This window comes from Scylla paramamosain, chromosome 15 (assembly GCF_035594125.1).
Source record: "Scylla paramamosain isolate STU-SP2022 chromosome 15, ASM3559412v1, whole genome shotgun sequence".
Classification (NCBI taxonomy): Eukaryota; Metazoa; Arthropoda; class Malacostraca; order Decapoda; family Portunidae; genus Scylla; species Scylla paramamosain.
The window spans coordinates 8151796-8166011 of record NC_087165.1 but is presented as its reverse complement, the minus strand read 5'-3'; positions in this window follow the sequence as shown (position 1 = coordinate 8166011).

The following is a 14216-nucleotide window of genomic DNA, read 5'->3' as shown; positions in this document are numbered from 1 at the left end:
CGTTCTCAATGCTTTTTTTTTTTCCCTTCTTCTTCTTTGTCATTCCCAATTTTTACTTTGGTTCACATCTTTGTTTGTTTATCTACAACTTTGACTTCTTTCTTTATTCTTTCTTTCTTAAAAAAAAAAAACGAAAAAAAAAGAATTGTAAATTTGCCCCGCCCCTACATACAAAAAAAAAAAAAAATACATATAACAAACACGTAAAAACACTATTCAAAGAAGCATATGTACTTAGATCTTTGTAAAAAAAATGTTATGAATATGTACATCTTAGTAAAAAAAAAATATAAAAAAAACACCTTACACTTTTTTAGATTCGTCGAGAGAGAGAGAGAGAGAGAGAGAGAGAGAGAGAGAGAGAGAGAGAGAGAGAGAGAGAGAGAGAGAGAGAGAGAGAGAGAGAGAGAGAGAGAGAGAAAAAAAAAAAGGTTCCCACGAGAGTGTTTCCCAGCTTTGTACCTTTCCAATGCTCACTTTTTACGATAGGCTTAGAAAAAGAGGGCAGGTGCTTTTAAATGGCCGTGTTTCTGAGGTGAAGAGGCCGCCGTGTGGTGGTGCTGTGCTAAAGTGCTGGGCGGAGTTGATGCTGGCTCTAGATAAATTCCCGGCAGGAGAGGTAGAGGTTTCTTTTACATATAATCGTGGTTAGAATTTAAGTAACCTTCGCTCAATACTGTTTTTCGTATTCCCTATCACCATTAACCTTTTGACTGCCACATCGTACACCTTTCACTAATTACCAATCACTCTGGAACATCTTTACTTGTTCTACAGCCACGTCTAATCTTTAAACAGGGAAGAAATTGCAAAATGTGTTCTTTTTCATCGTTAACTTTACCGCATTGCTTCTGGTGCTGGGAACTGTTTCGTGTTGCAGTCACAGTTCCATTATAAAAGACTACAATGCATAGATTCTCAGCGCATCTAACACTTAATCTTTTCACTGCCTACGCCACACGGTTCTTTACTCACAAACTACTGGTGCATACTCCTTTTCGTCCACTAGTCAGCCACCTCTAAATATTATACTGCCGCTATTTTGAACACGGTGGAAATAAAAACATTTCGTCTTATCAACTCCTCTCACCTCACTGACTGTTTTCAGACTCTCTCTCCCCCCTCTCTCTCTCTCTCTCTCTCTCTCTCTCTCTCTCTCTCTCTCTCTCTCTCTCTCTCTCTCTCTCTCTCTCTCTCTCTCTCTCTCTCTCTCTCTCTCTCTTCGCCGCAACGTTGTATCTCTTGCTGTCTTCTACTGATAGTAGTAGTAGTAGTAGTAGTAATGATGATGATGATGATGATGATGATGATGGTAATACTACTACTACTACTACTACTACTACTACTACTACTACTACTACTAATAATAATAATAATAATAATAATAATAATAACGCATAAAAACCAAAGACAAGCGTTGTAAGAGAGAGAGAGAGAGAGAGAGAGAGAGAGAGAGAGAGAGAGAGAGAGAGAGAGAGAGAGAGAGAGAGAGAGAGAGAGAGACGCACCTGTCGCCGCGGTCAGGTAGGTTGACAAGGAATCCTGATTGATGGACTAATTGATGACGCTCTGTGCTGTCCCCTCCTCCTCCTCCTCCTCCTCCTCCCTGGTCTTCTCATCCATCATCTTCCTCTTCCTCCTCCCCCTCCTGCTCCACCTCATTATCTTCCTTATCCTCGTGATCATCGATATAATAATAAATTTGAACTTTTTAATCTGTTCTGGTGTCAAGTTTTTTTCTTCTTTCTTTACTTTTTTTATTTTTTACATACTTGTTTCTCTAGTATTGCTGTTTTCCTTCTTTAATTCCTTCTTTTGTTAATTCCTTTCATTCATCACTCGCTATTCTTCTTCCTTCTTACACCTTCAGTTCATTACTCGTTCTTCCTTCCCCTCCTCCTCCTCCTCCTCCTCCTCCTCCTCTTCCTCCTCCTCCTCCTCCTCTTCTTCTTCTTCTCTTCTCCTCACACCTTCAGTTCATCACTCGGTCTTCTCCTTCTCTCCCTCTTGTTCTTCTTTCTCACTCCTTCCTCACTCGTTCTTCCTTCTCCTCCACCTTCTCCTGTTATTCTTTCTTCTCCTCACACGTTGCATTTAATTCCACACTCTTCTTCTTTTTTTCCTTCTTTCTTTCCTCCTACATCTTATCGCATCTCCTTTATCACGTTAGATGAAATTAATTCCTAAACAACCTTTAAGGGACACAAAATCTGCTGCTGTTTGGTTACCCTGAGAGATCCTAAATCATTCCTTAATATGTAAAATCGTAAGGAAAAAGTGTAAAGACATTTCCTTTTTGAAACCGTATGTAATATTATTATCATCCTTATGCTACGTAAGTCATCCAATAGAAAATAATATCAAAACATCAAATATCTTTCCTGTGTACTGGAGACAAGGCAAGGCAAGGCAAGGCAAGGCAAGAAACATCGACACACACACACACACACACACACACACACACACACACACACACACACACACACACACACACACACACAGCAAGCAACATTTTCCTAATCAGACCTCCATTCACTTCCCCGTTCACTCTATCTCGCCAAATCACCCAGGGGAGTCTTGCCACCACCACCACCACCACCACCACCACCACTACCACCACCAGCCAGGACCCGCTCAATTAGCCATCGCGTAGACAAATGTTGCAAGACGAGGCGCGTGACGTGAATTATCCTTCATTCTCGCGTCATATCCACAAAACCCTCGTTTCTTTCCTGCCTCCTCCTCCTCCTCCTCCTCCTCTTCCTCCTCTTCCTCCTCCTCCTCTTCCCGGATCGAGAATTGAGGCGGATACGAGGCTGACAAGTGTGTGTGTGTGTGTGTGTGTGTGTTGCTTTCTTTGTTACTGTTTGTTGTTCTTGGTGAGTGTAGTATTCTCTCTCTCTCTCTCTCTCTCTCTCTCTCTCTCTCTCTCTCTCTCTCTCTCTCTCTCTCTCTCTCTCTCTCTCTCTCTCTCTTACCATGTACTTTCTCTCTTCTTGATTTTTCTCCCCTTCTTCATTCCAATCATTCTCTTTTCTAATCTTCCAACACTTCTTCTTCCTCCTCTTCCTCCTCCTTCTCCTCTTCTTCCTTCTCCTCTCTTTTCCCCTCATCTCCCATCCCATTTCTTCTTCCTCTTCCTCTTCCACCAACATCCTCAACTTCCCTCTCCACTTTCCTGATCTCATTATTCTCCTTCACTCTCCTCTTTCCCCTCCTCCTCCTCTTCTTCCCCACCAGGCAATGAAAGAGGAGATGGGAAAGGACGAAGAGGAAATAAGAGAAACTAGAAAGGAAGGAATAAAGCAAATAAGGTGAAATTAATGGTCACGAGAGAGAGAGAGAGAGAGAGAGAGAGAGAGAGAGAGAGAGAGAGAGAGAGAGAGAGAGAGAGAGAGAGAGAGAGAGAGAGAGAGAGAGAGAGAGAGAGAGAGAGAGAGAGAGCTACTGCTCACAAGAGGCCGCGGGAGTTAAATTGGCAAAGTTGACTGTCTTCTTTCTACGATGAAAAAAAGAAAAAAAAGGAGAAAAAGGAAAAAAAGAGAAAAAAGAAAGGAAAAAAAGAAAAAAAGAAAGGCTACTTTTATGGGAACGAAAAATGATGTGAGGATAAAAAAAGAAAATTCTCTCTAGCCCCTTTTTCTCTTCCTCCTATTTTTATTTTCCTTTTCCTCCTTTCCTTTGTCAGACTATCATCTCCTCTTCCTCCTCCTCTTCCACTTCGTTATTCTCCAGTTCATTCTCTTATTTCATTCCTTCTATCTGGTCGCGTGTGGCCCGTCTTATCTTTCACCTGGAGGAGGAGGAGGAGGAGGAGGAGGAGGAGGAGGAGGAGGAGGAGGAGGAGGAGGAGGAGGAGGAGGAGGAGGAGGAGGAGGAAGAAGAAGAGGAGGAGGAGGAGGAGGAGGAGGAGGAGGAGGAGGAGGAGGAGGAGGAGGAGGAGGAGGAGGAGGAGGAGGAGGAAAAGTTATCCTCATTCGTCTTCTCCATTTTTCTCTCATACCATCTCCTCCTCCTCCTCCTCCTCCTCCTCCTCCTCCTCCTCCTCCTCCTCCTCCACTCAAGCAGGAAAAATGTTAATGTGCTCGATATGGAAATTACCGAGAGGTTTCCCAGTTTTCATAATTCATGGATGGGCAGTTAGTGAATGGATGAGTGGATGAGTGGATGAGTGGGCTCGCCTGTGCCTTTCCTGCTACCTGACCCATCCATCCATTAATTCTTCTTCAATGTATCAACCTTCTCCTGCACCTTCGTCCGTCACATGCATTACACGTATGTCTTTCTTCACTGCATCGATAAACTTTCTCTCAGGTCTTGCTCTCTTTCTCCTGCCGGGTACATCCGTTTCAGGTATCCTTCACTCCACGTAAGTCAATCTCTCCCTTTACCAAAATAAGTCTTGTGGTCACTTCTCTTCGTATTTTATTCTGTCAGTACAAAATTCTCATCTCTCACTGCACTCTTGATACATTCTTTCAAAATTTCTGCCACTGGTATATCAGCTTACTGGGTCTTGTTCGTATTTTTTTCTGCATTGTTATCCTTTTGTTCTACTATTACACTCTTAGTCCCAGGTCAAGTCATCTCGCGAGGACGGCAAGGTCTGTTCTGGCCTGTCTATCCGTGTAACTCTGTGTGTGCACGTCTCTCCTCTTCACGTGCCCACACCATCTCAGTCTCGCCCTTCTAGCCTTATTCCCAAGACGTACATATGTTGTGGCTTTGTTGTATTCCTGATTCTGTGTCCAGTCTTTTCTAGTGTCCTGAAGCCTCCTTCTTGAGAGTTCAAGTCACAGGCAGGGAGTTCAGGAGTTTAGCGAAAATGAAAGGTTGAGAATACTGGTTAACTCTTGCATTAGGGAGTCTTCTCTTCTGACTAATGTACGAGGGAATGTATAAGCTTCTAAGACTGAGATGGAGGTGACAGAATGTAAATTTATATTAATATTTATCTCTGTCTGTCGATTTTATGTAGAAACTGTCTATCTTTCATTCCCTTCATGTTTATCTCATCCCCTGTTTGTCCTTCCATCCATCCACCACCTTCCCTCAAAATATTCCCTTCCATCTGTCTGACCGTCCATAGATTTAATGTAGAAACACGTCATTTAATCTCTCACTCTTCATCTGTCTATATCATCAGTCCTTCCATCCCTCCACCGCCTTCCCTTCAAAATATGTCCACCTATTCAATTATTCATGCCATCGATATGTCCCTCCATCCATCTCCTTCTCTCCATCCATCCGTCTCTCTAAACGCCTTCCTCCTTCCTTTCCTTCCATTTCATTTCTCTAATTATCTATCGATCTTCCCTAAACCGTCTGTCTCTTCCTCCGCTTCCTCCATTCTTCCTCCTTCATGTACCTCCGTCTTTCCTCCTCCTCCTCCTCCTCCATCTCTCCTTCCTTCCTCCTACTTAACCGCACGCATCTCTCTCTCTCTCTCTCTCTCTCTCTCTCTCTCTCTCTCTCTCTTATATACGTACCTAAACTGACACCTAGTATCTATCTCTCCCATTCATATAAACCTATCTCTCTCTCTCTCTCTCTCTCTCTCTCTCTCTTATAGGGTGCTGAGAGAGAGAGAGAGAGAGAGAGAGAGAGAGAGAGAGAGAGAGAGAGAGAGAGAGAGAGAGAGAGAGAGAGAGAGAGAGAGAGAGAGAGAGAGAGAGAGAGAGAGAGAGAGAGAGAGAGAGAGACTCCAAGAAACACCAACACACAATACGAGACCGCTAAGACCCAGAGAGACATGCACGAGTACTGAGAGACACCGAGAGACAGCTAGAGACTCCCCCAAGAGAGACTCCGAAGAGACACCGCGGCGGCCCATTCATCTTTCCTGATCCATTACGTGAAACTTCATCCATCAGGACCCGACTGCGTGCCTGCCTGACTGCCCCCCCCCCACCCACCACTATCTCAACCCACTCCCTTCCTCAACCCCTGCTATCCTTCCAGATCCTCCCTTCCCTCCCTTCCTTTCCTCCTACTTGTCTGACTCGTTTTCTTTACTTCAAGTTCCTTCTTTCATTCACTTCCTGCCTGTGTCTTACTTATTTTCTTTCCTTCCTTCCTTCCTTCCTTCGTTTATTTATTTATTAGTTCATTTCTGTCTTCGTGTATGAGTTTGTATTGTTTTTGTATCATCTTGGTTTCTTTCTCCCTTTCCTTTCTTGTTTTCTTTCCTTTCCCTTCTTCCGTGTCTTATTTTCTACTTTTTTACTTTATTTCCTCCTTTTTTTATGCATGTCTTCGTTTCTTACTTTCTTACTTTTCCTTCCCCTCAACTCAGTTCTTTCCTTCCCTCCTTCCTTCCTTCCTTCCTTCCTTCGTGTCTTATTTTCTACTCAATTCCTTCTTTCTTTTCCTTCCTCCCTCCCTTCGTGTATCAGTTTCCATTTTTCCTTCCTTCCTTTCCTTTCCTTTACTTGTTCCCGTCATGTTAATTACCCTCAGATCACCTCAACTAACTCAATCCTTCCCAGCTTTTCTCCTCCTTATTTTTCTTATGTTCCGTCACCTCCCATCACTTTGCCACCTGCTCCCGCCAGTCATGTCAATAACTGTTCTGCCATTTATTTATTTGTTTATTTATTTATTCTATTATTTTTGTCTTTTTAAGTGTCAATCTTTCTTGTCATGTGATGTCTTCTGTAAAATACCTCAATTTTTTTCATTAATCTTCTGTTTTTTAGGTTACTTTTTTTTTTAGCATTATTTAATATTTTACTGCATTACTTTTAACTTTTGAAGAATATATTTGTTTTTTTTTTAATTCTTTCTAGGAACTGCATGTTCTTTTTATTTTTTTGTTCTATTTTTGTTATATTTTAATTTCATCCTATTCTGCTTCAATCATTCGTAGTCTAATCTGTCTCTCTCTCTCTCTCTCTCTCTCTCTCTCTCTCTCTCTCTCTCTCTCTCTCTCTCTCTCTCATGCATTCCACACCACTCCCCATCACCCCTTCCATTCATCCACGTCTGCTTCACCTCATTTCTTTCAACCTCCCCTTCATAACTCGTGCCTTTTTTCAATTCACTTCCCATCCCTTCCCATTCCTCATTCCTCTTTTAACCATTCCTTTCCTATTCCTCACTCTCCTTACCTCCCCATTCCTCCCATTCTCCCCGTGTTCTTCCCATTTATTGTTATCGTTCAATACACAACTTTTTTCCCTCCCATTCCTTACTTTCCTATGAATCTTTTCCCTATTTTATTTCAGATCTATTTCCTTTCTACACACACACACACACACACACACTCTCTCTCTCTCTCTCTCTCTCTCTCTCTCTCTCTCTCTCTCTCTCTCTCTCTCTCTCTCTCTGTGTATAATGTCAAAAGCTAGTGTGCATGTGTGTGTGTGTGTGTGTGTGTGTGTGTGTGTGTGTGTGTGTGTGTGTGTGTGTGTGTGTGTGTGTGTGTGTGTGTGTGTGTGTGTGTGTGAGTCATTATTTGGGCGCGTTATGAATGGCGCCCATCCATCACAGCCCACGGCCCACAGTGACTAATGACGGTATAAATACAAGCACCACCATCTCAGGCGCCTCAAGGAAGGAGGGAGAGGGAGAGGGAGAGGGAGAGGGAGGGGGAGAGGGAGGGAGGTGGATATGTAGAGATGTGGAGAGGAAGGGAGGGAAAGATGATGTGAACTGGGAGGAGTGAAGGAGAGGAGTTGGGGAGAAGTCAGGTGAAGAGAGGATAGAGGGGAGGAATAGAGATGATGGTGGGAGGAATAGGGATAATGATGGGAGGAGGGAGGGAGGGAGAGAAGGAGGGAGGGAGGGAGGATAAAGGAGATGATACAGGGGAGTGGGGAGTGGGAAGTGGGGATAGTGAGTGTGTGTGTGTGTGTGTGTGTGTGTGTGTGTGTGTGTGTGTGTGTGTGTGTGTGTGTGTGTCGTGTGTCTGGTTACACACACACACACACACACACACACACACACACACACACACACACACACACACACACACACACACCACTACCACCACCACCACCACCACCACCACCACCACCACCACCATCACCACCACCACCACCACCACCATCACCACCACACGCCACGGGGAAACCTTGTCTTGCTGTTATGTTTTGCCTCCCTGCCACGCCCTTGTGTCCCCACCACGCCCTGTCCCCTGCCGTCCTACCACCCGCCCCCCATGCTGCCTGGCGCCCCTGCACACCACGCCCTTCCCGCCCCTACAGCAGCGCCACACCCAAGTTTTTACAGAGAGAGAGAGAGAGAGAGAGAGAGAGAGAGAGAGAGAGAGAGAGAGAGAGAGAGAGAGAGAGAGAGAGAGAGAGAGAGAGAGAGAGAGAGAGAGAGAGAGAGAGAGAGAGAGAGAGAGAGAGCGCTTGTGTGTTTGAATGGCCATCACAGTCTTCTACTTACACACACACACACACACACACACACACACACACACACACACACACACACACACAGTTCCTTCTCTCTTCTTTGTATTTTTTTTCTCTCTCTATTCACTTCTTTCCCTCTCATCCTCTATTTCTCTTTCTCTTCCCTTCACTTCTTTTCCTCTCACCCCCTCTCTCGTCCTCTTCCTCTCTCCCATTGCTCCTCCTTTAGCACCCCATACACTCAACACCTCAACACCACCTTTACTCACTCTCTCTCTCTCTCTCTCTCTCTCTCTCTCTCTCTCTCTCTCTCTCTTACCTCTCACCTTTCATTACCCACCTACACTATCCCTCCCCTCACACACACACACACACACACACACAAACACCATCTATCTACCCACGCCATCTCCCACCTCCTTCCCCCCCATACACACACACCGACCCACGCCCTCCCCCGTCCCTCCGCTCCTCCCGACCCCCGCCAAGAGTGTATAAGGAGTAAATTCACTCAACTCATCCGGAAAAGTTGGCTTAGCGATAAATAAATGCACGGGGAACATTCATCTTGGTCGACGCTGCGTCCTCCATCTCAATAAAGGTTGGCACCCGGGGGGAAAAAAGTGCGAAGGTGGAGGGGAAAAAGTGAAAAGGTGGAGGGGAAAAAAAAGGGAAGGGAAGGGAAGGGAAAGGAGGAGGAGGAGGAGGAGGAGGAGGAGGAGGAGGAGGAGGAGGAGGAGGAGGAGGAGGAGGAGGAGGAGGAGGAGGAGCGAGGAAGGGAGGAAGGCAAGGCAAGGCAAGGCTAGGCAAGGCAAGGCAAGGCAAGGTAAAGCAAGGTGGGAAGGTAGTGTTATGAGTTATATTTGTGTGTGTGTGTGTGTGTGTGTGTGTGTGTGTGTGTGTGTGTGTGTGTGTGTGTGTGTGTGTGTGTGTGTGTGTGTGTGTGTGTGTGTGTGTGTGTGTGTGTGTGTGTGTGCATTAAGCCCGTCACACACGCACAGCCAAATTACAAAGAAAATGCATTGAAAAATTAAAGTTTTTTTCAATAAACAGTAGTAGCACTTAAAGAGAGAGAGAGAGAGAGAGAGAGAGAGAGAGAGAGAGAGAGAGAGAGAGAGAGAGAGAGAGAGAGAGAGAGAGAGAGAGAGAGAGAGAGAGAGAGAACCGCAATATTTCCCAAGGCATAATGAGTGAGTGACTAATTAGATGTTTGTTCATCCCTCGCACTCAATTATGATTAACAGCATAAGCCATGAGGGGAATTATGCTGCCTTGAGGAGGAGGAGGAGGAGGAGGAGGAGGAGGAGGAGGAGGAGGAGGAGGAGGAGGAGGAGGAGGAGGAGGGGGGGTAATAATGGTGTGACGGCAAATCCCTTTCTTTACCTAATTACCTCAATACACCTGTTGCATATTAAAAGTGTTTTCTTTACTCTCTCTCTCTCTCTCTCTCTCTCTCTCTCTCTCTCTCTCTCTCTCTCTCTCTCTCTCTCTCTCTCTCTCTCTTTTGAAGCTTATGTTATTTTTAGTGTTATTCTCCTTCTTTTCCTCTTCCTCCTTCTTATTTTTGTCTTCTTGCTATTAATTATATTTGGCTTATTTCTTCTTCTTCTTCTTATCCCTTTTCTCTTCCCTCTACACATTTTCTTTATATTTCGCATCTTCTCTTTATTACATTCCTTCTTTCTCATCTTTTTCCTTCTCTCTCTCCACCATTCCCTCCCTTCGTTGCCTCCATCCTCCAAACCCATCTCCTCCTCTCCCTCCTCAACGTATGTCCTTCATCTCTTCATTTCCTCCTCCTCCTCCTCCTCTTCCTCCTCCTCCTCCTCCTCACCACCACACACGGTAGCCCTTGTCGGTTTGCGCTTCCAAAGATACATGTTTCAATTCTTTCTGACACACCCTGTACTCACGATGCTTCAGGGAGGGCGCGGCGGAGGGTGTGCACAGGTACTGTCAGGTAGGCACAGGTCCCTCAGACACTTACCTGTAGGAGAGAATGAAGTAATTAGTACGTGAAAACTTTTAGTGAATGTATTTTTGTATTGGGTAAAAAAAAAAAAAATAAAATAAATAAATAAATATGAAAAATAAAAATAGTAATGTTGATGTAGTTTGTTGTTGTTGTTGTTTTCTCCTTCATAAATAGAATATATATTAACTTATACGAGGAGTGATAATGTATTAATAATGATGATGATAATGATGATGATGATGGCGAGGGCAACACCACCACCACCACCACCACCACCACCACCACCACCACCACCACCACCACCACCACCACCACCACTAACAACAACAACAACAACAACAACAACAACAACTACTACTACTACTACTACCACCACCACCACCACCACCACCACCACCACCACCACCACCACCACCACCCTAAGCGGACCACACCCACTACACTCTCTTCCTCTCCTTTCCACTTAGAAAAGAAACAGTGGCCACTTGTAGGTGTAGCGTGGCCCTGAAGCTGCCTTGCCCTCCGCCAGGCCTTTGTGGTGCAAATGTAAGGCAAACAAGTGAGATAAACGACCCAAGGCGACTTCCACACCACTCGCCACCACCACCACCACTTTCTACCAGCACTGTTCTCTCTGTGTGTCATGACTTAAAATGATTCCTTGTTTCAGATTTTTTTTGTGCTTTTCTTTATTTTTCCTATTACAATTTCCTTCCTATTTCAAGACAATAATATTTCTTTTGTTTATGTCCCTTTTATTTATCATTATCTTCTTCACTTTGTCTTCATCTCTATTTTTTGTCTACTTCTCTTTTCTTCCTCATTTTCTTTATGTTCATCTTCTCCTTCGTTTTACCTTCATCTTTTCCTCCCTCTCTCAAGAATACTCCTAATATGATCACTTTCTCTTTTCTTTATCCTACGTTTATCTTCATCTTCACCTTCCTCTCTCGAGAACTCCTTATTTCTTTCTATTTCCCTTTTCTTTACCATTCCTTATCTTCATTTTCTCTTTTTATATCTCAAGAACATTCCTAATTTTTGTCTACTTCTCTTTTCTTTACCCTTCCTTTAGCTTGATCTTCTCCTTCCTCTCTCAAGAACATTCTTAATTTCTGTTTACTTCCCTTTTCTTTCCCTTCTGTCTTTCCCCTTTCTTTCCTTTCTTATACCTTGTTTAATAAATCTACATATTTTCTCACACCTATCTTATATTTTTCCCTTTCTCCTCCATCCCCCCCTTTTTTTTATCCCCTCTCTCTTTCCCTTTCCTTCTCTCGCTGTCTTCCCTCATCTCAATCTCCCTTTTCATTTTTCCTCATTTCCATTTCTCCTTTCCCTTCTATTCCATCACCATCTTTCCTCACCTCCATCTACTCGTACATGCATCCCCGTTTCCCCTCTCCTTCCCCCTCCCATCCTAACCTTTCCTCACTAAACCGTTCCCCCTTTTTTTTATGTAAATACGTTTAATTATATGTGATTAACTCGGGGTTTCATTATCATTATCTTTCGGACGGGAAATGTTGTTGTGACTCCCTGATTATTATAATGAATAAGGTTATCCCCTTCCCTCGGATCATATTTTTTAAGTAGTGGTCTAATTTAGTGCAGAAGCTTCCTCTGTTTTCATTCTTTACTGTATAAATTGCCATAGCTTCGTTTTCTACGGGAGCAAATTAGACCGTATTCTCAAATATTTTTAGTGTTTTGTCTTAACTCACTTTCAACGAGTCTAATGAAAGATAGAGACGGTGTAGGATATAAGAGGATATAGAAGATGTAAAGGATGTTATTGTGACTCCAGGGGTGGGTTAGGAAATGCATAATCTTGAATCTTGAATCTTGGATCTTTCTGTTCCTGAGTACTTTATAATAAGAAGGAGAATGGGTTAGAAAAATAGCTAGAGTCTCTCTCTCTCTCTCTCTCTCTCTCTCTCTCTCTCTCTCTCTCTCTCTCTCTCTCTCTCTCTCTCTCTCTCTCTTTTCTGAAGACGACACAACTTCACTTCATATTATAAAATGCACAGGGATAGAAACACAGCAAGATTGTTCACGTCTCTTCTTTTTCTCCTTTTCCGTTACTTCTACGTGAGTTGGACGTTTCTTCTAAGATGGCGAAACGTGTTTGGGTGGGTTTTTAAATTTTTTGGGTGTTTTTTTTTCAAAATTTTGGTATTCTTTTTAATTCGGGTGCTTAATTTTTTTTTTTACCAATAATCTTCCCCAACGAAGTACAAAATCAGCTGGTATGCATTCCTATTACGTATTTCCTCCTTATCTCCCTTCCCCTTGCCACTGTAAGCACTTCCCTCACAGGCTTAGTACCCAAACAACACAGTAAGTAAAAGACCACATTCTGACCCACTTCTGCCCGCCTCTCCACTACTTTCAAGAGGCTCTAATTGAAGCTGCACCGGTTTTTAAGAACGCTTTAATAATTCGAGTGCCAAATTAACAACATTTCCACATTATAAACACGAGAAACACTTCTGAGAACCAGGCTAATCATCTCTGCGGCCTTTGGAAAGAATTGTGGTGAGGGAACAAAAGGTTTCTGAAGACGAGAATACAGCTACACATCCACAAGGCCATCGAGTCCCCAGCCCACACTACCACATCTGCTGACAACCTGACACGTGTTGCTCACCTGTGGCGGCCGCTGAGAGTGACAAGGGCAGAGACAGAGACACACACACATACTGACCTGCCTCGTCCCTCGTTTCATACACACACCTATGTAGGATAATACTTTCTTGCGCTCTCTGGCCGACATTGAGAGGTAGAGCAAAAAAATATTTAGCCGATATTTCCTGACAGGTGTGTGTGTGTGTGTGTGTGTGTGTGTGTGTGTGTGTGACAGAAAAGAGGGGAGAGACACAGGAAGGTCGTGAAAAGAAGAGGGTGGAGGGGACAGGACGGGAGAGGATGGGAGAGGAGAGGAGAGGAGGGAGAGACCTAATACATGTTTGTGGCAGGTGTGTGCAGTGTGGTGGGAGAGGTGAAGGTTATGGGGGTGAGGGGAGGGGGAAAGTGAAGGGAAATAGTTTGGGAGTGGGAAGAGAGAGAGAGAGAGAGAGAGAGAGAGAGAGAGAGAGAGAGAGAGAGAGAGAGAGAGAGAGAGAGAGAGAGAGAGAGAGAGAGAGAGAGAGAGAGAGAGAGAGAGAGAGAGAGAGATGATGATTAGAGAAACTGAACGAAAAATCTTGTTATTCTTTGCTTCTTGAAACTACTACTACTACTACTACTACTACTACTACTACTACTACTACTACTACTACAACTCTCACTACACACACATATTATTTGTCTTTATTAACTCATCATCCTTATCTCTTGTTTCTCTCCTCCTCCTCCTCCTCCTCCTCCTCCTCCTCCTCCTCCTCCTCCTCACTCCATCTCGGGGACTTCGCTTGGCTTAAAATCTGACGGAATATGATGAAGTTTACGTGGTGGGAAGAGTTGCAAGTCTTCCAACGATCGTGAAGTATGCAAGTTCTAAGACTCTCTCTCTCTCTCTCTCTCTCTCTCTCTCTCTCTCTCTCTCTCTCTCTAACTTACGTATTCACTTGTTTTTCTTTTTCCAACCTTCCTTCCTTACTTCTCTCTCTCTCTTCTTTCTTTTCTTTCACTACTACTTCTTCCTTCCTTCCAACTTCGTCAAATTTCCTTCCTCCTCTTTCCTCCTTTCCTCCTTACTTTTCTCTTTTCCTGTAGCATTATTTCGAGAGAGAGAGAGAGAGAGAGAGAGAGAGAGAGAGAGAGAGAGAGAGAGAGAGAGAGAGAGAGAGAGAGAGAGAGAGAGAGAGAGAGAGAGAGAGAGAGAGAGAGAGAGATCAGCATAATCTCCCCTTTCTTTAATATAAGGCAAAGTGGAG